The sequence below is a fragment of the Lissotriton vulgaris genome, chromosome 6, assembly GCF_964263255.1.
Source record: "Lissotriton vulgaris chromosome 6, aLisVul1.2, whole genome shotgun sequence".
Classification (NCBI taxonomy): Eukaryota; Metazoa; Chordata; class Amphibia; order Caudata; family Salamandridae; genus Lissotriton; species Lissotriton vulgaris.
In genome coordinates this window covers 1,510,277,863-1,510,302,139 of record NC_141694.1, presented here as the reverse complement: position 1 = coordinate 1,510,302,139, position 24,277 = coordinate 1,510,277,863, and the positions used below count along the sequence as shown (strand labels likewise).

Below are 24,277 nucleotides of genomic sequence, written 5' to 3'. Positions count from 1 at the left end.
TGGGTCTCCCTTCACAATGTGATGAGGCCCAGAGTCTCCTATATCTTGAGATATTCATTGTCCTTTGGCTGAATAGAGGCCTCCAAGAGTTAGTCGCCTCGTACAAGATTGGGGGACGGAGGGGGCAGCACCAAAAGGGCCTGTGTTACGCCCCTGCGCACACCCTTAAATATTGATGTAGAAACACAGCTGTTCTAGTCAAATGCATCATATCCCCCTAAGACGAGTCAACAGTTTTCAATATATTTTTCTTAATCAGTCATGACAAATGTGTGTGTTGTAATCAGTGTTGATTTGGGGATAGTCTGCTAAGATAAGAGTGACCAAGCACTGAGTCACCGCCCCGCACCGGCGCGTCTCTCCGTGGTGTTTTCAGGTTTCACTTACATCTTGGACTGCGCATGCGTGGGCTGTCACCGAGAGGCTGGCCTTGCAGTGGCTACTTATGCACAACAGTTCAAAAGGTAAAGTTTACATGTAAACACGGCACAGAGATAATCCCTGCCAGCCTAGAGGGAAATTCCTACAGATCTGTGCCGCGATGGCTACACTACACAGCCAGCGGTGACTCACTCACATGACTCTTTAGCCGCTGCTTCCTGTGCTAAACTTCCAAGTAATGCAACAGGTACGTACACTGCTGGTGATTCATGAAGAGGAGGGGAGAACGCACTGTTCTAATTGTGATTCTGACCTGTACTGCATGTAGAAGGAAATTATCGAACAAGTATAATAATGGACTGGAAACAAACATTTCCTCGGAAGACCACGTCAATAATGAGCGAGGTTAGTGAGAGAGCCCGGACCACTCTCGTGGTGCGGAGAAGGTGGCAAGAGCCCCCCCCCCTCTTTATTTGTTGAAGTTTTATTTAGCGCGAACTCGACCAGAAGGTGTTGCTTGAAGTGCTTCGCCTGAGCACCAGTTACATCACACAATGACACATTCATTTTTGGTAAGTACGGAGAGAATAAGTGATTTGCCCCAGTGGTCGAAGTGGGAAAAAAAGTAGGGGAATTGTGGGCGGAGCATCAGGAGGCGAGAATAACAGAGGATTGAGTCAGTGGGCGGAGTCAAGGTGTGGCTAAAAAGAGCAAAACATACCAATGTTTAGTATGTTTGGAAGTTTCACTGACCAGTTACAGCTTATAACGAACGTTATTTAATACAACCAATGGATACACATGTATTTGAGGTTTAATATATGCGTTAATGACATTAAAATACATTTACAGTGTGGGCTACGTTTTCAATCACAGAATGTCCCAAATACGCTTATAAGTGGAACCAGACCCAAGTTGGCTCCGAGCCATTCAGTTTCTTTCATCATCACTTCTCCCTTTTTTAACTGTTTCCGAACATAAAATTTGGGATTAAAATTCTATGACAGGAGGCCCGAAGTGTTGGGGAGTACTGTTGATTACATCATTCTGAGCCCCTCTGTCAATGCAAAATTGCAGACCTACATTTTTTATGTGCTTCAAGCAACATGTCATGAAGCCAGCATTAGTTGCCTCCTGGTTTCCTGTTATTGTATCTAGAAATAGCCCTCTATAATGAATATATACACCTAAAACAACCCAGACCTGTTGGTTTTGCAGATGCTTTTAGCAATATCAGATGAATGAGAAACTATTATATTAGTAGTTTGTGAAATTACTACTCAATTTGGTTAGCAATGAGAATTGCAGATGTATCAATTCTGAAATTATGAGACTCACACAGAGGTAGAGTCAGAAATAGGTAGTGAACCTTGGATTATCTCAATCAGTTATTTTCTCCCCTTCAGACGAATATCCTCTGCAATCACTATTAGACAACTTCATCCTTTGTCTCTCCACAAGCACTGTAAATGTAAATGTATAGGCATTTATATAGCGCACTACTTACCCGTAGGGTCCCAAGGCGCTTCGACCGCTGCGAAACCCTTCCTGGCTTCCCTGAGAGATGGTCCCTTAATGGGTATCTCCAGGGTGAGACCAGGCATCCCCGGCGGTCTGGTGGGGCCGTTAGTGAAGATGAGGCAAGCTAATGCCCAGAGTTGCCGAGTGTGATCGCTGATCAGAGTGGGCACCGAGGCGAGAGAATTATCGAGTCCGCTGACCCTGGTCCAGAAACTTGCCGCGCCGGGAATCGAACCCTGGTCCCGGGCCGTCCTCTGCTCTCGGGTCTGCCGCCTCTAACCAGTGAGCCACACTACTTCACTGTAGGTGTCTAGAAATACCATCCAACATAGACTGCATGAGGAAGTTCAAACATAAATGGTAAAATATCCTATGTTTTACACATAATTATAGCTCTGCCATATTTGCCACATAATACATCATCCGTTGCATAATCTGATGGTTCTAACAAAAAAATTGTTTGTAGCTCAAACGGATCAAAACATGTGACTTGTGTTGCTGTGAAGTAGAAGGCCCTTTACAAAGCTTGACTGGTCACCGTTGTTACTGCTGCACTTGTATATTAAACTGGTATTAATGAGGGAAAAGCTTTGCAGAGACTTTTAGTATGTAAAAAAAGTAAAAATAATAAAGTATCGGAAAATGTACCACACATTACGCTGCAGCCTTTCTTTGCTGCATAATGTAGTCAACACTGCAACATAATTTTGTACTCCATTGCTGCATAATTGCAGTTGCCCCAAAGCAGGCAGCACATGTTAAGTTCTTGTGCAAGAAGCAGAGAGACCGTGAAGTGTGCGCACTTAGAGGCATATGTACAGGAATTGTGGCGTAGGGCAGCACAGCAAGTTATTGTGCCGTGCTGCCCTGCATCACAGGACAGTATTATCCAATATAGTCAATTTCTGTCTTTTCCCTCTGCACTGGCACTGTTTTGTCAGCCTAGCGCCAATGCAGGCACCCGGTTGCATGCAGGATTGTTTTTGTGCAGGAAGGGGCACCTTCCTGCACAAAACCAATCCTGAGAGGCTTTTTCCTCTCTCTAAGTGTGCTGCACATATAGAAAGAGAAAAAAACAGGGAGAAATAATGATGTTCCTCCTTGTTGTGGCTCCCTTGGGGAGGCGTAAGATTTTGATACATTCCCGGTTTTACAAGTCCTTGTAAATCTAGGAATGCATCAAAATCCATGGGGGTTGCATGGGTACACCTACCACAACACGTCTCTTGTGCAGAGGAAGACAAAGCGGCGATTTACGCTTTGTTGCATTACTTCATATTTATGAAACCATTCAAAGCCATGCAAAGTTGCTATTAGTGGCTTCATAAACATGACTTGGAGATTTGCATTGTGCATTTACCATGTTCCTTGGTGAAAATATGATGCATGGTCCTCGTAAATTTGCCCCTTAGTTTTATGTACGTGCACATCCTGCATTGTCGATCCCTGGTGAGTTTCACTACTACCTCTAGAACAAAGCCAATGGAGCCACCAACGGGTGAGACGGACTGGCCTCAAGGGTCCTATGACCTCAGTGTATATTGTGATTTTCTTTGTATGTGCTTTTTAACTTCAAATTTACAAAACAGCGCTCAGTATACAAGTTTGTAAAAGTTTGCTCTTCACAAACATAAACAAGCATGAACAGTGGAATAGGTCCCGCATTTGCGAGACTTTGAGCTATTGGCATTGTAAATGACAAACCTTTTATCTGTGTTGGTTTGAAAACAGATAAATAAAGGGCATTGTCATTTACAATGCCAAAAGCTTAAAATTTTGCAAATGCAAAACCTATTGCATTGCCAATGCTTATGTTTAAAAGTGCCAAGGTTTGGGCACAGTCTGTCACAAATTCCACACCTGGAGTGCTCTTCCTTTCCTTGAGGTGGTGTCAGTCTGGGTGAGCCCCAAAATAAAGAGCAGATGAGGTCAAGTGTGGTGCTGAAAATGCATCCTGATGTGACAATTGTATTGTTCACAGTGGGGGCAGGCAGTGGGCCTCCTCACTAAATGAGGTGTAAATCACTGCAGCAGCAGGGCCACTAAAGGAAGCCGTTTTCGCTGCAGATTGATTACTCCTACAGTGAAACACTTCTCCTACAGTGTGGCCTCAGATACAGAGGGGACGTGGGAGGAGGTCGTGGCGACTTCAGAGGCCTTCCTTAATCTGCATCACCATGGGCTGGACCATCACGCAATACTATTTACATTCAGATCATCCCTGCCATCCTGGGACGCATTTTTAAAATAAAGAAGTAGGGGAACAGACTGAGTTAAATTTCTACCACTGATTTGCTCAGAATCACAGGATGTTGAGCCTAGCCAGAGACTCGAATCTGGTTCCCTAGCTCCAAAGTCAGCTCCAAAGTCAGCAACTCTGGCCATTATGCTCCTTCCTCTCTCCTTAAATCCATTTGAAAAGCAAACATTCACAATGCTAATCTTTGTAACTAATATATTGTAAAAAGGTTTTATCAGACTTCGGAGTGATATACGGAGCAGGCATTATACCCATCAGCAATGCAAGCTATGGCACGACAGGTGCAGCATGGGGAGAAGCAGTGCAGGAATAATAGATTCACAACTAATTGTCCTCAGGAAGCAGTGTATGTGCGCAAAATACTTACTGTAGCTGCAGAAGCAATGCAAAGTACCCATGCACACACACAAAAAGAGATATATCGCAAGCAGCAGCAGCGCAAAGGTTGCTCACCCGAAAAAGAAGAGCGACAGTTCTAGCAATAGTAGAGTAGGCTCGCTATATCTTTAAATATCTTGAATGTCTAATTTTCAGTTACGTCCTAGTTGATACAAATTAACTCACAGTTGAAATGCACTGCCATCTTGTTATCCAGTGTTGTATCTCGTAAATGTAGCCCTACTGTTCAAGTAAACTCCGCCTGATTCTGATGTAGGCATTTTTTTTGCAGTTATATATAGTGGGAATTCGACCGAAAGGTATTGGAGAGCTTTACATGAGCACCAGTTATATTACACAAGGGCACATTCATTTTTATAGGCACGAGAAATTAAGTGATTTGACCAGAATAGCCGAGTAGAGCCAGGCAGGGTCAGACTTGGACAAAAAATACACCTAGGCACCAAAATAGTTGTGGTCCCCATTAGTGCATTAGAAAGCTAAAAAAAGCGACCAATGTTAGCAAATTGGGACAGTTTTGAACTTGTTAAGAAATGCTGTATAAGTGTTTAACACTACATGGCAGACTGCATTTATTTGCGCTTGCTGCAGGCAATATTTATTTCAGTATTGGGGAAATGAACAGTAAAACAAGCCTACAAAACAGTAAAACAGGCCCACAATCAGCCAAAAACGGGCCCATACACTGACCTGTCAGGCCTGATTGCCCAGCAAGGCCAGTCCACTCTTTTGCATTTGTCACCCTAAGTGGGAAGGGTATGCCCAGACGTGGGTCCCGTGCTCACTACACCACTGGATTCAAGCTAGCCTGGCTGAAGAAGGGTGATGCCCTAAAACTGGTCCCTGGATTCTTGTTTCCGGTCCAGGAAGGACCAGGCTTGGCAGTTCGACTGGACTGTTCCCACGAGAAACAAGGTCAAGACTTATTTGCATATGGCTGGCTCTAAACTGGGGTGTTGTGGTGAGCAAAAGAATGATGGATTAAACCCAGATCCTTGTGACTGGGGGTGAATGTTTGCATTGTCCAGCACTCTGTCCATCAATTGTTTCTTTTGCATATGTCGCCCTAAGTGGAAAGGGTATGCCCAGACATGGGTCCAGTGCTCACTACACCACTGGATTCAAGCTAGCCTAGCTGAAGAAGGGTGATGCCCTGAAACCGGTCCCAGGAGGCTTGTTTCCGGTCCAGGGAGGACCTGGCTTTTCAGTTCGGGCCAGACTGTTCCCACGAGGAACAGCGTCAAGATTGTTTTGCATATGGCTGGGTCCAAACTTGGGTGCTGTGGTGAGCAAAAGAAAGATGGATTAAATCCATATCCTTGTGAATGGGGGTGAATGTTTGCATTGTCCAGCATTCCGTCCATCAATTGTTTCTTTTGCATTTAGAAAGATGGCATAGCTGTATGTTGTAAACAATAGCTGTATGTTGTAAGCAAAGTTGTAAGTTAGGCAATAGAGGTGCAAGCTTCAGTCACTTACAGAACATGTGGAGTAAGTTGGAGACTGTAGTGACAGGCTAAGGCCCATACAAATAGGGACAGAGCATGACATCCTGAACCTGGTTGACATGCAGGGCGCTATGTGCCTTCTACATATGTAGGGGCCAAGGCTCATCATGCATGCATTTCCTTTTTCTCCTTTAACCTCTTAAGCGCTGCTGACGGCCAACGGTCGTCACGAGCGCTACCTCCCCAGTGCTGCGCACGACCATTGGACGTCCATTCAGCACTAGTTCCAATGGACAGCGCAGCACTGGGGAGGGATATTTGCGAAGCAGCTAAGGTGTTAACATATTGATATGGATATGGTAGTCTTCAAAGATTGTTGTTTGTTTGTCCATGCGTACTGTTTTTCACTGTCAAACCTTTCCCCAAACCCCCTTCCCATCCATTCAACAAACCCTAACCCTCTTCCCCCGGGCTGTGTGACTTATTGAGGTGTGACTAAATTAAATGTACACCAATAATTAATCACACGCTTGCTGGGGCGGATGTGGCTAAAGCAACAGTACTTCAATTTCAAGGCAGAGCGATGATCTTCTTCTGCATGCCCACCCATGAGCATTATATTTTAGAGGTGATTTTTATTTAACAAAGGAACATATACCTCAGCATTAATTGTCGGCATTGATTGGATTTGTTGTCATTCCTCATACACAGCACTAACTGTTACGCTGTAGGCCTAGTCAAGTGACTCGACACAACTATAGTTTGTAACTCTGTCTAGTAGGCTATCCCCACCACCATTATGTTTTGTTGTAAAATATTTTAGCATATTATTGTTGCTCAGTAAGTTCTGTACTGTACTTCATTCTACTACTCCTCGAACAGTCTCTCAAAAACAACTGACTGTCTCATTTTCTTTTTTTGCAAATGCTGCTGCCCTGCCAGTGTCTACTACTACTACTATACTACCACCACCACCCCAATCATGGGATTTTAGAAAAAGGAAACCATCTTCACCATGCAGCCTTCGCTGTGCCTAAGTTAAACATCAAGCAAAGGTAAGAGAAGTTTGGGGGAGGCATAATTAATAATGGACATGTTTTCAATTAATTCACACACCCCTTTGAGTCCAAATAAAGAATGCATAGACTAGAAGAGAGAGACAAAGTATTGGTAGGACAACTCGCTCAGTGAGGGGTGTCGCATCTATCTGTTTGTGTCTTACACAGTCACCAAATATTTAAATCAAACACTGGCTATGAGCGGACCTGCACCAGCAAGGAAACAGTGTGATGTAAAACAGTAACCCCACCTACAAAACATTAACAACATTGCATGTATAGTATAAATATAGATTTAATTTACCAAAACAAAAATAAACTATCTAAAACCTACAAAAGCTGACCCACCCCCCTCCCTAACCCCAACCAATGTCCTTAAGAAACTGAAGTCCAAATGTCCAAAAATCCCCAACGCCCAATTCCCACCCACCCAAGTAAGAATTAAAAAAGGGGCATAAGACAGGGACTCTAAGAGGAATGGCAGGATTGGAGGACGACATGCATCTGCTCCTCTAAACAGGTGACACGGCGCTTGAGAGTGCGGCAGTTATAGCAACAGTGGGGGGGGACCCGAGATGGTATGGCGGCTGCTGGCGGCCACCAGACGGTGGCGCCGTACCGCTGGAGGGCGGTGACTGGGGCCCGGGGCACTGGAGGAGGCTTCAAGTGCTGCAGCAGTCTCCTCCTCTGCCAAGACCACCAGCCGCCGATATTCCCGCTGGATTGCCTCCAGTTTACGGGGCCGTGCCTTGGCGGCCAACTCCTTCCGATCAACCTTGGAAGGAGTAGCTGTATATCAAAAAGAAAAAACAAGACAATTGTAATATATACTCTTAGAAAAACAATAAGACAAGTTAATTATACACATAGTTGCATGGTAGCACTATAAAGCACAGTACATAACATTTAAAAAATCTCGCCCATCCTTCTTCCTTCCACCCGTCTTTCACTTTTAGTTGAACACCAGGTGATCTGATCTGACTTTTAGTGTTCTCCATAAAATTTTCAAAGCGGAGTTGAAAATTCACAGATAGATGAGGCCATTGGTTACTCAATACTCCCGCCCCTATGCCAATTAAAGGGTATCTTCACTCTTCAAACGTTCACAACAACTTACCTACTTAGGACATCTACTTACCTACTTACTTAGGACATCGGATGGTGGGTGGACAAAGTTCGTCTGCCATCCTCACGCTAAAACGGGACCACCCGCCATAAGGGCGGGGGTCCTGTGAGGACAATTAGGATGCGCCCGCCACAGTGGCGGGCGCATCCAGTATTTTTAACATTGTGGGGCGGTGCGAAAATTCCCGCCCGCCGCAATGCTAAAAATACACGTTGTGCTTTTCCAAGCACAAGGTGACAGGCCCTGCGCGGAGCCTGCCACATTGTGCTTTGAAAGGCAGGTACCCTCCATGGGGGACCGCAACGGGCACCCCAAGCATACTCTGCATGCCTTTCCATGGCGGCAATGCCACCACAGAAAGGCATTCCAAAATGCAGATTATATGGCTGGCGATGTGTTCAGACACCGCCACCATATTGAAACCTTTTCCGCCCGGTAGGCATGTCGACTGTGCGGAAAATCGGTGGACAGTTTCTATCCGCCGCGGACCCCACGCCGTAATATGGCGGGGTCTTTTCTACAGGCATGGTGGGAGGTTTGCCCCTGCGGGGTCGGCCGTGACTACCGCCGTCCCGGCATGGGCAATCCGCCCGCCATCCTAATGGGGCCCTAAGTCTCACCAGTACAGTATATATACAGTACTCCCTTGCAGTGAGTGTAATGTCAACAATAGTTAAGGATTATGAATCTAACTTACCACCGCCCGCCACTGGTGCTGGCACTCCCCCTACCGCTCCATCGGTTTCCTCGGCAACTGCCGCATCCTCTCCCTCCATGTCGCCTTGGCTGGCCCCGGCAATGGTGGTCGTGGTTGGTAGTGCGCCTAGAAAACATTACACCTTTTTTAGGCGTCATATACACCTCCACCTATTGGTCAGTAGCAAGATTGAAAAATTAGTTAATAGTATATAACATACATCACTAGTACAAATCAGTTATATATGGTCCCTAGGGTCATTCTAGCTTTTGCTTAGTTAGCCTGAGCCATGCAACCATTTTACCTTTGTGTCTTTTATTTTTGCACATGTGACGTTACCTTGCAGCTTGTTGTATAAGACACCTTTGAGCCCGCATGACCTCACATTGCTACTGTCTAAGCGCTGCGTACAAGCAGTTACCCAAAACATTAACAAGCCACTTTTTTATGAAGTTCTGGTGTACTGTTAGTCCATATTGCTTATCCATAAATGCTACACTTTTTGGCATGGCTGAGAAATGCTTGCAATATACTAACGCGCACCATTTAATTTTTCACATTACAGATGGAAGATTCCCTTCTACGAACCAGAGCTTTGCAGAGCTTATGATGATGCAACAACTACCAGTACTAGGTTCTTCTAAGGTGAGGGGTCCCTTCACTCAGACATCCTCATTTATAAATTTATATAAACTAAATTCCTACCTAGGGGATGGGTGGTGCTTCCACCACTGTTCAGTTATCATGATTTAATTAACAACTGTAAGTAAGTGTAACAATATCTATTGTTTTAATGTTATTGATTTTCCTGTTGCTGCTGCATTATAATAGAACAATGTACAGAGCTTGTCAATAAACATTTTGAACTTACATAGACTTGGTGGTATTTGGTGTGGACTTACACGAGTGAGCAAATTAAAGGAAGCATGTGCATTGCTTCCACGACTGAGAGGTTGGGTGTGTTATGTTCTGGGTTGTCTACTTGTTGGGTATCTCGGGGGGAGGGTTCGGAGAGCTAATAGTTATGACAAGACACTACTATAACTAGTCGGGCAGGGGATTGTGGTGGGTTCTGATTCTGAACTTCTGATTGAGGTGAGTGAGGAAGGTCCAACCTACCATCACTAACATCCTATTTTCTTGTGCAAAGGTCTGTATGTGCAACATCCCTACAACAGTAGTAGTATGTCCTATCATATCAAAATAGTAATAAATCTGCTTGGGCATTTGTTGGTGTGAATTGTCAAGGCCTCAAGATTAACAAAGACTCAAGATCAATAAGACTAGAAGTAGTACAAGAGGACGACCCAAAGGACTGGACTCAATGGCTAGAGCTACTGGTGAATCTGAGTTTTATTTACAACCTTTTAAATAAAGAGTGGCCAACTGGGCAAGCTTAGCTACTACAGTACAGACAGACTAATAGTAGTAGTAGTAGTAGTAGTACAGAGAGTCATCATAGCAGAGGCAGGGATAACAAGATTTTTGAAACAGTACAGATCAAAGGATAATTGTTGGTAAAAAATAGCATTAGGAAACTGAAACAATAGTTCGGGAAAAATGTGGTGCAGTAAAAGTTATTGAATAAGAATTATTATTAAAAACAAGAAGACTTACTAGGGCCAGCAGAGGAGCCCTCGTTGGTGTCCTCCTGGTGTTCTTGTTCTCCCACCGACTGAGTCTCACTCCCTGTCTGCCTGGCCCTGGGTGCTGAACAGGAAAGATATAAGAAATAGACAAACATTGATGGATGGTATCAAACAAATAAAATACTTTTAAAGAACGATCAAAAAACACTTATGTAAACAACAATTGCAATAACTAAATTGACCGATCTCATCTGGTCAACAAGTAGTATCGGGGGATTCGCGGATCGACTACTTCCTATTTATCAACACTAATCTATTCTGATTCCAGAATACTAACTAAGCATAAGTACGACGTACCACAAGACCTAGCCCACCTATTCCAGGCGTGCCAATCGTACATTAAGTATGCATTTCCACTTCTTTTAGTCCTCAACAAGGCATAAGGTCAAATGGAGGACACATGACTACATTTTTTGTATACACCAAATTTTGGGTTGATTGATTGATGCTGATGTTCTGCTAGTGCTAAGCCTATTACCACCACTCATTGAACACACTAGAAAAGGTTTATTAAAGACTGGGGTACTAGCAGCACATGATGTAACTGAGGGGGCATCACGCATACCACTAAAAAATTACAAACTCATACAAAGTAACTAAACCTAAGTATCAATCCGCCCCTATCTCTTAGTGACAGGACAAAGTAAGGACTAGAGTCACTATAGCATTATGTAACTTAATTTCTCTAAAATAAACCCCAACATAATCACGCTAAGCGAGCGCAAACACACAGTTGCAAACAAGTAAGATTAGTAGTAGCGCAGAGGAGCACCTGTGTCATAACAATCACAGAAGACTTTTAAACCTAATTAACCTGGAATGTAAGCAGCAACATTCTAGCTGGTTGGAAGAAAAAAAGATATTCGTAATATATAATAGAGCAGAATAACAGACACAAAGTAGTAATAATTAAATAGTTACTCACCGAGACCCGGGACCTCCACTCCTAGCAGGTCCAGCAGGTCCCGCTCAAGGTCCAGGATGTCAGACCACCGGTGCTTCAATTGTGCATTGGTGCGCCGGACCACAGAGCAGTGGAACACTGCCGGGCGCACCTTCCCCCAGCGCTGTCGACGCTCCCGGAACCCGGACCCGGACCCAGGCCTGTCACCTGCTGCGAGGGTTGAGGGGAGGTGGTGCTGTACCAAGAAGATAAGTGCAGCCAACTCCACCTCCCCAAATAAGGGCCGTGCTTGCACCCCATGTGGGCGCCGCCTTCCGCAAGGAAGGCAGTCGAGGCTCTGGCTGCGGATAGCCCTACCCTTCGGCATGGTTCTGGGGAGAGAGAGACGGGCGGGAAAGAAAAGGTAATAAAATTTAAAAAGTAAGTAAAGGAAATAGCAGGCAATAGAAAAAGAGTGAAAGAGTAGCTAAAAAAACACAAAAAAGTAGTCAAAAACCAAAAATATAGAAGCAAGAAAATAGAGAGATAGTAAACAAAAAAGATTTTAAAAAAGTGGCTTGAAACAAAGGATTGTAAAGATACAGGGAGGATTGAAAATCAGGGGCCCAGAACCATGCAATAGAGTGAAAAACAAGATGGCCGAGCCCATTGCGACCATGTGCGCAAGTTTGCGCAATATTTTCTCCCCAAGCACACAAAAAGCGGCGCGAACAAGGAAAAGCGTTTGCGAACAGGAAATAAGTACCGCGAACGGACGCAAGCATGCAATGCGTGACCCGGAACAGGAAGTAAGCATCGCGGGCGGGACAGGTGAAAACAAGATGGCCGTGCCCTTGAGCAACTGTATGGGTAAGTTGGCGAGCCGTGATCACGCAGATAATACCGCGAACGGGAGGGAAAAAACTTCAGCGTCTTCATGATATTTCCGCGTGTTTGCGAATATTTTTAGCATTTTCGCGATAGTTTGCGAAAGTGAATTAAGCAAATTCCGCCCACCCCTACTTATTTGCTTTATATTGTCTTGATGAAATGGCGATATCCATGTGCGAGGGAAATACTGGCCTAACCTTGATTTCCTCAGATATTGTAAGCCTTTTACACTGCAGCAATGCCTTTTTTGCCCTGTTTGTATCTTTTATATAACTCATGTAATCCTAAGTCCTTATGTATCGCAACTGGTTCTTTTGTAAAGCGCTCTGACACCCTCGGGTAATGTTCGTGCTATAGAAAATCGCATTAAATAAAATAAAATAAAAATATCACAGGTATTTGAACACTAGTATTATGTCACAGGTTTTTGAGCACTATGGTTTGATTGGAGTATCACATGGTATATTGTTTGTCTACCCAAGTATATTTTAGTGTACAGCAGCGTGGGTGTATTCTATTAAATATTTAGTACACCACCAGAGTGGATGTCTGACATGTATTGCGGTCCTCTAAGCGGCCCACACTAGGCTTCCCATTAGTTGGATTGCTTCTTACAGGGGTGAATTGATGCATTTGGAGCATGTGTTGCAATATTGTAGGGTAACTATTGGCCTCTTTTGATTCTTTCCTAGAATGATGGAAGGACAGGTTGGCAGTGTTGACACCAGGGTGGGGAGCCTATGATTAGAGTGGTAGTCACCACCCAGCTGGTTCTCCTAAACAGTTTAATTGTGGATAGTGCTGGCACTCAGGTTCCTTCCGCTTTTTGTTTTCCACTTTTATAGTATGGCAGTTGGATGACAATGTCCTGAGGAGACCCCTCAAAGTTATTGGGGATAAAATGTCAACAAAAAAAAAACAAATTAGTTGAAACTTGCAATGAGGAGAGGCGCTTGCCAATTATATGGAAGTTTCACCATATCTTTGAAAACTTGAAAGTGTATACAACCATTGGGGAATGTACAGTCTCTTTGTGTAGTGATTGATGTCCATTTGTGTGCACTGCGTCGTCTGCACTACTGATTCACTTTTTCCCACCATGTCGATATTTGTTTATACATGTAAGTATACAATATATGTATGACAGAAATTCTCTTTGTCCAGCACAATTATTTATCATTATTGATTAATCTGTACTTATGCTTCATTATTGTCTTTGTATGGAATTAAGTTTGCACCAAATGTGATTAAGTAGATTAAAGAGCCTTAATACCTTTGGATGAATTCTCTGGATTTGAATAAGTCTCATACGACTTTTTGTACAGATTGATATACATATTTACCCAGGTCCTGTTGGCATATTGGGTTGTCCTTCTATAGATATAAAAAAACCTCCCTCTGAAAGGGTGTGCCCACAACAGGCATGGGTGTGGTATCACCACCAGCATCCCACCCAGCTCTGATGCCGGGAATCCTTCTGGGCGGGTGAGCCATGCTGCTGGAGGCTGGTGGGCAGCCCAAGCAGCTCACCAGTGGGTCGCCATGCTGCTTGCCTACATATACCTTGTGGCAGCTGATCTGCCTGTGCTGTCATGCCCCTGCCTCCATCATGGCACAGATTATTGATGGCGGATGCCAACTTCGCCTCCAGTCCTTCATGCTTTCCTCTTCCCCGGATTCCCTGGTTGGGATCCCGAAATCTAATACTGCCCACACCAAGATGGCCACCTCAGACTATTCCTTCATTACCTTATCCCAATCCAAGATGGCTGTCTTATAACATCCTGAGTTCCCTGCCCTATATTAGGAGGTCAGGCCAGCTTAGTCATTGCACCTCAACACTTTGTGCTTGATCCTTAGTGTGCATCATTCCTGCTTCATTTGGATATTCTCAGTCATCGTTTTTGTCCTTTTGCTGTCTGAGGTCTACCTTTAGCACCACTTCAAAGGGTCCAAGACTGGACTGTAACCACTTGGAGGGTTAGGACTTACTCAGGTTAGGTCCATGGGTGAGTTCAAGATGGAGGAATCCTTTTGTGTCCCTGTGGCTTTAACCTCTTGGCTGCTAATGACAAGGGTAACTCGTCATGGACTTTCCATTGATTTCAATGGAAATTATATGAGATTAGTAAAATAGCCTTAGCAGTAAAGGGGTTAAACAGGAGGCCAGCAAACTGCCCTTGTGATCCACTCTGGTGGTCCAGGGACAGTTGAAGATCTTGTGTGAAGGCATGGCACAGGCTATTCAGTTGTATGTGGGGCTGTCCTCAGCTCCACAACCCCATTCTGCCAGAAGATGGCCTATTCAGGCACACCTAATCCCTTGATTCTGTGACTGTCTGGAAAGAATTCACAAAGTGTAATTATCCGTTACACCCAGTCATGCGACTCAGGCCAGGCTTTAGACAGAAAAGGGCATAGGGCCGACAAAATGGCAACTTTCTAAAAGAGTGAAAAATACGCAGCCGGAATGCACTCAGAGATTCTAATTTAAATAAATGTAGTCGTTTATACAAGTTTAAATCAACTTTAAGAAATCATGTGTGCACCAGGTAAGGGGCTCTGCAGGCCATCTAATTCAAAGTGAAAAGAAAATACCCAGCAATGTATCCAGAAGTGCCCAGTGCACTACCCACAAGTCACATTAAAGTGTACAAAACGTCATCCAAACAATCATGGAATTGTACTGTAATCTTGAGTTAACAACAGTAATCCAAACAATTTTTCAAAGAATCCTAGGCTGAGAATGAAATCTTCAAACCATGAAGTTGATTGTAATCTGCTTTATTCTTGATCATCGCAGATAAAGTTAAAAAAAGTTGGCAAACAATACAGCTTGTAATCAGCATACGACAACAAAACTTAACATGTCCCAATGCATTTCAGGCATTTCACATAAGCCCTTCATCAGGGGAATCTGCAATATATCAATATATTGATTTTAATAAAGAGTGTACAGCAATTTGCAAATGACATTAATCAACAAACATTAGGGCTCATGAGAGAGCAAGAAGAAGCAACTGAGGGAATGGCGAATAGAATTGCCTGACACAGAGTGTTAAAAACCAAAGGAATAGTGTGCACCAGAAGAAAAATGATTACCAAGAAGCGAGCCTTAGTGATTGAATGTGACCTGATGCTTGAACAATAATGCGTGACATTAGTGACAATTGCAACAGGTGTGGGAAGACAAGAGAGTGAAGACGTGAAGGATATACGTCATACCTTAGATGCTTGAGTGCTAACACTCAAAGCAAAAACAGAACTCAGCGGAAAACCGGTATTCTCTGCCGAAAAAACAAACAAATGCTGCAATGTGTATCATGAAAGCGGAACAACAGAAGAACGCCGACAAGGCACTTCGGCGCTTACCTTAAAAGAAGTGACTACCCGCAAGCTGACTCAGTAGATAACGTGACAGCACCTAAAAAATGGAGCTGTAATGAAAATCATGCCTCGCACTCAATGTTACACATTGTGAATAGAGCTGAAAGACCATGAACTCAACAGAAGCAGTGAAGCAGCTGGCATTGAACTACAACACGGAGAACGCCGGCTCCAACGAGTGAGCTCAGTGCGTGACGGAGAGGAAGATCATAAGCATAAAAATAGGACTGTGAACGTGAAAGAACCTGAAAACAAAAAACGACTACCACCCCTGATACGTGACATGAATAAAGTAAAAAAGGAAATAAAGTGTGAACGTGATGAACATTAGCAAATGGAAAGTAAAAGAGGACAAAAATATAAAGAAGCAACAGTGTAAACAAATTAACAACCACAAAAATGAATTATAAAACCTCATCTCGAATATAATAAGCTCTTGGAGAGGAACAATGACAGTATTGACAGATTAGTGACATCCATAGTCACAGGGTTACAAAATAGTAAACACATGAAGAAGAACAATGAACAGTGTAGGCAAATACATGACAGTCACAAAAATAAAGCAAAAGAATTGCAGCCTGATCTATTACATAATGAACCTGTCTAAAATGGAGCCACTGGGGTGGAGTAAAACTAACCACAAATACAATGGTGTACTACCAGAAGTTATAAAAAACATGACAATTCATATTTATCATTCAACCCTTTTGGAGACAATGTTTGCATAAACCAGGTCCAGTACGACTCACGTTAAGATATAACTTTTGACATATCTCTATTTGAACGAGTCTCAACAATCTCAAGAACCCCGAATCTTAGCTGTGCAATAGTATGTTTTTCAACTAACCAATGTTGTGCTAATGGCGAAATCATCGTTTTGGTCCTGATCCTGCTTTTCTGTTCAGTAATACAGGTACGGAGAACCCTCTCCGTCTTTCCTACATAATACAAATCACACGGACATTTGATGAAATAAATGACATGGTGACTATTGCAGTTAGCATTAAAATTTAGGGAAATTTTCTTGCCTGATCGAGGGTATGATAGACTCTTGCCAGTGATGACATTGTTACACTGCGAACAGTTCATGCATTTAGACATGCCTTTGTATGGAACTTTAACATTGTCTATAGATTGATTTAACATTTCTTTCAAATTATGTGACCTCTTGTATGCAAATAACTGCGGACTTGAAAACATTCCTTTAAAATCAGATTCAGATTTGAGCAAAGCCCATCTTTGCAAAATACTTTTTCACAAGGTTGGAATTGGTTGAAAATGTGGAAACAAACACTACTCTAGCTGGGGAAGGATGCATAATTTTCTTTTTTAACAGGTCCTCACGATGTAATGCTAATGATCTAGTTTCAGCCTGATCTACTACCCGTTGAGGATAAACTCTGCTTAAAAACTTCTGTTTAGAGTCCTGAATAGTCTGCAAACCTAACTCAGAGTCAGAAGTGATGTGCCTAATTCTCAAAAACTGAGCGAAAGGAAGATGACGTTTCAAAGGCCAAGGGTGGAAGCTCTGGTATAGTAAGGCGTTGTTGCGATCAGTGGTTTTTGAAAAACTGTGGTCTCAATAGTGGTGCCTGAAAGTTTAAGCAAAACGTCCAGGAAAGCTATGTGTTGGGATTCAATCTGAAAAGTAAATTGAATTCTAGGGTTGATGGCATTCAACTTAAGGATCTGCGATTCTAAGTCACTACATGACCCATGCCAGATAATAAGTGTTAGACCTGGCACCATTGGCAACCCAGGTCTGATTCAGCCTGCCTTGGCCCTCTAAACCTAGAAAGTTAATACACATAACAGCAGAGAACACTGGAAGGCTTAGGTAAGAAAATGCCTACTTTCTAAAAGTGGTATTTTCAAACACATAATATTAAAACCAACTTTGCTAAAAGATGTATTTTATTGTTCTGAGCTCAGGCATACTAAACTCGAATTTCTACCATGTTCCTTGGGACAGTTAGGACTATAAGCTGTAATAGCCAGTCTGCCCATTCTAGCTTACGGAAAACAGGTAGCCTTGCAGCAGTGAAAAACAAAATGGAGGGTGATTCACTACCAGGACATGCTACACATTTAAAGCCATGTCCTACCTTACACCCACAATGCACCCACCATAGGGGTGACTGACATGATGCTAAGGGAAGGTTCAGGGGCTGGGAAGTGTGGGCACTTCACAGCCAAGATGGCACTTCTGGACTGCGCGCAGACACTGCAGTGGCAGGTCTGAGGAACACTTTACAAGCTGCTTCTGTGGGGGGCGCAAACCAGCGCTGCAGGCCCACCAGCAGCATTTGGGTTACCAGCCCTGGGCACACACAGGCCACACTACTAGGGACTAACAGGTAAACCAAATAAGCCAATCAGGGATATACCAATTCACAGTCATCTTTACACAGAAAGCATTTGCGCTGTGGCACTGAATGGCAGTGACACAACGCCCAGAGCATCTAACACCAGCAAAAACAGAGGAGACAACAGCGAAAAATGGAAGGGAGACCCACGCCAATGGTGCCGGGTCTAACACGTGTCCCCCCCAGCTGTAATGTGGGGAGAACTACCAGCAGGTAGGTCGCCCCCCCAGCCGCCGCACGATCCTCCTGTGCAGCTGCCCGCACTGTGCCCTTGCTGCTGCTGATGCCCGGTAAGCTCTCCCGGGCCTGCCGCCCTTGTGCCTCTGTCTCTGGTTCCCCTGTGCCCTGCTGCTGCCTTTTTATTCCTCTGTGCCCGTGTGCCCCCGTGATTGTTGCCTTTTTATTCCTCTGTGCCCGTGTGCCCCCGTGATTGTTGCCTTTTCATTCCTCTGTGCCCTTGTGCCCCCGTGACTGTTGCCATTTTATTCCTCTGTGCCTCTGTGCCCGTGTGCCCCCGTGATTGTTGCCATTTTATTCCTCTGTGCCTGTGTGCCCCAGTGATTGTTGCCATTTTATTCCTCTGTGCCCGTGTGCCCCCCTGATTGTTGCCATTTTATTCCTCGGTGCCCGTGTGCCCCTGTGATTGTTGCCGTTTTATTCCTCTGTGCCCGTGTGCCCCCGTGATCGTGCCCGTCCTTCTGGGACCCCCCCGCTGACCCCCGGCCCTCCTTCCCGCCGCTGCGTCCCTGCGGCTCTGCCCCCCCGCTGCCCCATTCGCCACCCCGCTCCCGCCTCCCAGCTGCTCCTCCCTCCCACTTCGCCATTTATGGCAGAGTCCAGGCGTATGTGCAGCGGGTGCGCCGATTGTGCGCCGAAGCCGCGACAAAGGCAAGCCCGTCTGCGCCCGTCCGCGCCCTAACCTCCTCAGACTACATCCTCCTAGGGGACCTCAACTTCCACCTGGAGAACAACAATGACAGCAACACTGCCGCCCTGCTGGATAACCTCGCCAACCTCGGACTCAAGCAACTGGGGAACACCCCCACCCACTATGCCGGCCACACGCTTGACCCCAACTTCTCCTCCAGCCAGCAAGCACATCACCTTCAGCCACTCCACCGGACTACACTGGACAGATCACAGCTGCGTCCACTTCAACTTCAGGAGAACCACGACCCACCACCACCCGCAACAGGTTCCCCGCAGAAGTTGGAGCAAGATCACTGCCAACCAGCTCACCACTTCCCTCAGCCAGAACCTCCTTCCAACACAACGGACCCCAACGAAGCAGCCCGCAACCTCACACAGTGGCTCACCAACTGTGCCAACGACCTTGCACCACTGAAGAACCCTCCCAGCAGACACGGCAGCAAGAAAGCCGCGTGGTTCCAAGAAAACCTGCAGCACCCTCGAGAAAGCCTGGCGCCACGACCAGACAACAGAAAACATGACAGCCCTCAAGAACGCCACCCGCAAACACCACCAGCTGATCCGCACCACCAAAAGGACAACATTCGAAGAACGACTGGACCACAACACCCACAACAGCAAGGAACTCTTCAGCATCGTTAAAGAGCTCTCCAACCCCAGCGCCTGCAACAACGACATCACACCCTCGCAAGACCTCTGCGACTCACTCGCCTCGTTCTTTCACTGCAAGATCGCCGACATACACAACAGCTTTGGCGCACAGACCACGCACCCAACCACCGAACCAGTGCCCCCCACCACCATCCTCTGCACCTGGACCTCGGTCAGCACCGAAGACACCACCCGCACGATAACCACCATCCACTCCGGCTCCCCAACCGACCCCTGTTCGCACCACATCTTTAACAAAGCCGACTCCATCATCGCACCCCAACTCTGAGACATCATCAACATCTCCTTCGCATCCACCACCTTCCCGGAGAGCTGGAAACATGCCTAGCTCAGCGCCCTCCTGAAGAAACCTACCACGGACGCCACAGACCTCAAGAACTTCCGCCCCATCTCGCTCCTCCCTTTCCCTGCCAAAGTCATCGAGAAGACCGTCAACAAACAACTTTCCGCAAACGGATCCCTCGACCCCTCGCAGTCCGGTTTCCGAGCAAACCACAGCACTGAGACCGCCCTCATCGCAGCTACCGACGACATCAGGTCCCTGATCGACAACGGGGAAACAGCTGCCCTCATCCACCTGGATCTCTCAGCAGCCTTCGACACCGTATGCCACCGCATACTGATACAGTGCCTCAGCAACACTTGAATCCAAGGAACGGCCTTGGAGTGGATCATATCGTTCCTCGCCGGTAGAACCCAGAGAGTCCGCCTCCCCCGTTCTGTTCCGTGGCCACCGAAGTCATCTGCGGCGTTCTGCAAGGATCCTCGTTCAGCCCCACCCTCTTCAACGTCTACATGAGCCCCCTTGCAGCCATCGCATGCCAACACAACCTTAACATCATCTCCTATGCTGACGACACCCAGCTGATCCTCTCCCTCACCAACGACCCCGCCACCGCCAGAGCCAGCCTCCAGGAAGGTATGAAAGACGTAGCGGAATGGACGAAGCTCAGCCGTCTGAAACTGAACTCAGACAAGACGGAAGTCCTCATCCTGGGACCATCCCCCTCTGCCTGGGATGACTCCTGGTGGCCCCCTGCCCTGGGCACCACTCCCAAGCCAACGGGCTAGGCACGCGACCTGGGCTTCATCCTGGACTCTTCTCTCACGATGAACGCCGTCTCGTCAACCTGTTTCAACACCCTGCGCATGCTCCGAAAGATCTTCCGGTGGATCCCCACCGAAACCAGGAAGACGGTCACCCAGGCCCTCGTCACCAGCCGACTGGACTACGGGAACACCCTCTACACTGGAACCACCGCCAAACTCCAGAAAAGACTCCTGCGCATACAGAACGCTTCGGCACGACTCATCCTGGACATCCCCCGGCACAGCCACATCTCTGCCCACCTGAAAGACCTGCACTGGCTCCCCGTCAGCAAGAGGATCACGTTCAGACTCCTCACCCATGCACACAAGGCTCTCCACCACATGGGCCCCAAATACCTCAACAGCCGCCTCACATTCTACACACCCACCCGCCAGCTCTAATCCGCCAGCCTCGCCCTCGCCACCGTCCCACGAATCCGCAAAGCCACTGCCACCGCCGGAGGAAGATCCTTCTCCTTCCTGGCGGCCAAGACATGGAACTCCCTCCCCACCCACCTACGGCTGACCCAGGACCATCTCTCCTTCAGGAAACAACTCAAGACCTGGCTGTTCGAGCAGTAGCATCTCCCCTCCTCCTCCCAGTGCCTTGAGACCCTACCGGGTGAGTAGCGCGCTTTACAAATTTGTTTGATTTGATTTGATTTGAGAACTACCCATCTCCTTGGGGGTTCTCTTCACTAAGGCAGAAAAATCTGGACAGACCATCAGCATTGGCTTGTTCTGTGTCAGGGCAGTGTTCCACAGTGAAATCCATACCCTGTAGGGAAATGGACAACCTCAAGAACTTGGGATTCTGACCCCTCATCTGCATCAGCCATCTGAGGGGCCTGTGGTCTGTCTGAACCCAGAAGTGAGTCCCAAACAGGTGTGGTCTCAGCTTCTTCAGTGCCCAGACCACAGTAAATGCCTCACGCTCAATGGCACTCCACCTCTGTTCCCGGGGAAGTAACCTCCAACTAATGAAGGCTACAGATTGGTCTAGTCCCTCCTAATTGATCTGTGACAGAACAGCCCCCACCCCATGCTCTGAAGCGTCTTTCTGGACAAGAAATTCCTTAGAAAAAGTGGGCTCCTGGAGGACAGGTGCTGTACACATGGCAGTCTTGAGGGCATCAAAAGCTTTCTGACAGATGTCAGTCCAGTTCATAATCTTTGGCTGCTACTTGGAAGTCAGCTCAGTCAAGGGGGCAACAATGTTGCCATACCCCTTGACAAACCTCCTGTAATAACCCGTGAGACCCAGGAAGGCTCTCACCTGGGTCTGGGTCCTGGGGGGCACCCATGCCAGGATGGTTTCCATCTTGGGCTGCAGGGGTGCCACCTGGCCACTCCCCACCTGGTGTCCCAAATACACCACAGAACCCTGCCCAATCTGGCACTTACTGGCCTTGATTGTGAGGCCTGCTCTGCACAGTGCCATCAATACTTCCCAGAGGTGGCGCAAGTGGTCCTCCCAGTAGGAACTAAACACTGCAATGTCATCCAGGTAGGCGGCACTGAAATCCTCCAGCCCAGCCAACACCTGGTTGACCAACCTCTGAAAGGTGGCAGGGGCATTCTTCATTCCAAAGGGCATCACACGGAACTAGTAGTGCCCATCTGGTGTGGAGAATGCTGACCTCTCCTTGACCCCATCAGTTAAGGCGCTCTGCCAATATACCCAGATGTTAGATCAAACGTGCTGAGGTATCGGGCAGCCCCCAACCGATCTATGAGCTCATCAGCACTGGGGATGGGGTGCGCGTTGGTCTTTGTGACCGAATTGAGACCTCGGTAGTCCACACAGAATCTGAATTCAGGGGTGGCACCAGGCGCGGCAGCTTTTGGTACCAAGACCACGGGGCTGGACCATGGGCTGCTAGAGGACTCAATCACCCCTAGGGCAAACATTTTGGAGACCTCCTCCTTAATGTAGGCCCTGACCCGGTCAGTAAATGTATAAATGTAAATGTATAGGCATTTATATAGCGCACTACTTACCCGGAGGGTCCCAAGGCGCTTCGACCGCTGCGAAACCCTTCCTGGCTTCCCTGAGAGATGGTCCCTTAATGGGTATCTCCAGGGTGAGACCAGGCATCCCCGGCGGTCTGGTGGGGCCGTTAGTGAAGATGAGGCAAGCTAATGCCCAGAGTTGCCGAGTGTGATCGCTGATCAGAGTGGGCACCGAGGCGAGAGAATTATCGAGTCCGCTGACCCTGGTCCAGAAACCTGCCGTGCCGGGAATCGAACCCTGGTAACTGGTGACAATCTCTCTGCTGCTCAGGGGTCAGTGTGGTGGAGAGGACCACACCCTCCACTGACCCATCCTTTACTCCTGCACACAGGAGGTCAGGAAGAGGCTCACTCTCCTCCTCCATTCCATCATCTGTGGCAAGAAGCATGCCCACTTCAGACCTCGCAAAGTGGGGCTTCAGGCGGTTCACATGCAGGACCTGCAAGGGGTTCCTGGGAGACTGAAAGTCCACCAAGTAGGTAACTGGACTTTTGCACTCCAGCACCTCAAAGGAACCAGTCCACTTATCTTGGAGCGCACCAGGCTCCACTGGGGCTAGTACCCAAACCTTCTGACCAGGTTGAAACTCAACCAGAGTGGTGTTCTGGTCATGCCAGTGTTTCATTTCCTCCTGGCTGGCTTCCAGATTTGCCTCAGCAATTTTTCTGAAACGCCAAGTCTGGTTCTGGAAGGCCAAGATGTAGTTGAATACATCTTGGGGAGGTTTCCTGGGAGATTGCTCCCAGCCTTCCTTGACCAGACTCAGAGGCCCTCTTACCGGATGGCCATATAGCAGTTCAAAGGGACTGAACCCTAAGGACTTCTGTGGCACCTCACGGTAGGCAAACAACAAGCATGGTAAGGGGACGTCCCACTTACCCCTCAGGGGCTTCTCTAGGCCAATATTCATGCCCTTCAAGATCCAGTTGAACCTTTCAACCAGATCATTTCCTTGGGGGTGGTAAGAAGTGGTGAACTTATAAGGTACCCCACACTCCCTCCACAGAGACTTCATGTACTGGGAGATGAAATTGGTCCCCCTGTCAGACACCACCTCTCTGGGGAACCGCACACGGGAGAAAATCCCCATCAGTGCACGTCCCACCACGGGGGCCGTCACCGTCCTGAGTGGGATGGCTTTAGGGTACCGGGTGGCATAGTCCACCAGGACCAGGATAAACCTGTTGCCCATGGCTGTCCTGGGATCCAGAGGCCCCATAATGTCACTGCCCACTTGCTCGAATGGGGTACTAACAACTGAAAAGGGCTGGAGTGGGGCCTTGATCCTCCCCCCACTCTTCCTACTTGCCTGGCAAGTCTCACATGTCCTGCAATGAGTGTCTGAACTCTTGCGCATCTAGGGCCAATAAATGTGGGTGACCAGCCTCTCAAAGGTCTTGGTCTGCCCCAGATGTCCTGCCAATGGAATGTCATGAGCCAACCCCAGTTGGAAGGCTCTGAAGCATGCTGGCACCACCAGCACACAGGCTGACCCCAGCTCAGCAG

General features: G+C 46.9%; 1 long non-coding RNA gene across 1 annotated transcript in view; it reads left to right on the top strand.

The window, feature by feature from the left end:
* The first annotated feature begins 501 nt into the window (after nucleotides 1-501).
* The window catches only part of LOC147709082 (uncharacterized), a 46,312-nt gene continuing 22,536 nt past the window's right edge, over nucleotides 502-24,277 (top strand). The window contains exons 1-3 of the long non-coding RNA XR_015296530.1: nucleotides 502-628; nucleotides 6,952-7,064; nucleotides 9,456-9,535. This is a non-coding gene — a long non-coding RNA (uncharacterized LOC147709082). The remainder of the gene's footprint in view (nucleotides 629-6,951; nucleotides 7,065-9,455; nucleotides 9,536-24,277) is intronic.